This window comes from Olea europaea, chromosome 11, assembly GCF_002742605.1.
Source record: "Olea europaea var. sylvestris chromosome 11, O_europaea_v1, whole genome shotgun sequence".
Taxonomy (NCBI): domain Eukaryota; kingdom Viridiplantae; phylum Streptophyta; class Magnoliopsida; order Lamiales; family Oleaceae; genus Olea; species Olea europaea.
Window position 1 is genome coordinate 32,930,845 of NC_036247.1, and position 2,019 is coordinate 32,932,863.

Genomic DNA, 2,019 nt, shown 5'->3' on the forward strand with positions numbered 1-2,019 from the left:
CACCAAGCCGATAGTATTGATGTATCAACAAACCATTTGCCTTGAGTCATTTTAGCGTCAAAATCAATCCTAGAGAAGTAAAATGTAGTTTGAAGACAGCGATTATGCGTTCAACCCATTTTCGGTGTCAGTCTTTTTCTTTAGTTTCTCTTATTCATTCCCTTATTAGGATCAACTTTTTCCATTAATCTCAAACTAAATCTTTCTCGTTATGAAGAACGAGACTACTATGTCTACCAACTTATGAATCAATGCCTTGCCTGTTTGGATATGGAACAAACTTTACTCGATGACAATACATGTTGAAGTTCCTTCTTATGGCGTTGAAAATCTTTTACATACTTGATCCGGAGTTAGCACCACTACCAAAACTAACATCTACAGACATCGATGTTGTAAGAGCAAATAGGCAAAAGCGTCAAAAACATGAATTAATTTGTATCGATCACATACTCAACGCACTATTTGACCAGTTGTTTGATCTATACACTAACACATCCTTAGCAAAAGATATTTGGGATGCGTTAGAGAACAAATACAAAGTCCAAAAAGGAAGTACAAAGAAATTCTTGACATCAAGGTAGTTCGATTTTAAGTTTTTGAAAACATCTCCCTTCTTCTCCAAGTGTAATTGCAAGTGCTAATAAAAAAACTAAAAACGATCAAGATTGAAGTTCCAAAATCTTTTCAAGTGAGAGTAATTATTGCTAAACTCTCAGAGACTTGAAAAGAATATCGAAAGAAAACTCTTCATAGTTTCAAAGATTACTCTTTGAAACAAGTTCATAAATATCTTCGAATTGAGGAAGAATCAAAAGCAAGAGATAAGAGTGAAAATTGTTATGGATGCACATCAAAAGCCAGTGTCGTTTGAAAGATTGAGCCATCCAACAAATTAAACAAGAGAAAACCTTCTAAAAACTTTGAAAAGTTTAAGAAGAAATACAATGGAGATTATTTTGTATGTGAAAAACTTGGACATTTTGCAAAGAAATCTCAACATTGAAAACAAAACAAAAAGAGGAAAAGTTAGCTCCGTTGATGAAGATAGCATTGTAGCTACTGTGAGCAAATCAATGTTGTCAAGGGCAAAGTCCCCGATCGGTGATATGATATATGTACAACTATTCATGTATTATATGACAAGACAATCTTCAAGACTTATCATGACTCAAATGGAGAGCAAGAGATACCAATGAGTAATGCAGGGAAAGGAAACTTTGATATCAACTTGACTTCCGAAAGAACCGTTGCCTTAACAAATGTACTACATAATCCCAATATGAATAGGAACTTACTTAGTGAAATCTTTTGAGAAAATTGGGCATAAATTGTGTTTATGAATCCGAAAAACTTGTATTATCTCGAAATGAGATACTTGTTAGAAGATGCTATTCTTGTAAAGAAATTATTAAATTGTGTACTGATTGACACCACTAATAATAAAGTTGACTTTGTTTAGTTGATTGATAAATTTATTTTATTGCAAGCTAGATTAGGTTATATTGGTACTAGTATAATGAAACGAATGCTTAAATGTGAAATGATTTCATACAATGCGAATGATGCTTATAAATGTAAAAAACATTTATAGAGACTAAAATAGTTAAGAAACCTTATCAAAGTGTGAATTGAGCTTTTCAATTTTTTTAGAACTTATTCATTTGAATATATGTGAACTTAATGTCATGTTAACTAGGGGTGAAAATAGATATTTCATTTGCTTCATATAAAATAGTTAGATAATTATTTATATTCAAAAGTATGTGATAAATATATTATATTTAGTTGCTTGTATGCTGCTGGCATGTTGATTTCAAGTAATCAAATGGATGAAATAAAAGAAACAAAGATGTTTCTATCTTTTACATTCAAGATAAAAGGATCTTGAACAAGTTAATACCATATTGGGTATCAAATTACTAAAACTAGTGGGGTTAATATTTGAGTCAATCACATTATATCGAGAATGTGACAAATAAGTTTAGATATTTGAACATAGAAGAGTATAGTACCCTC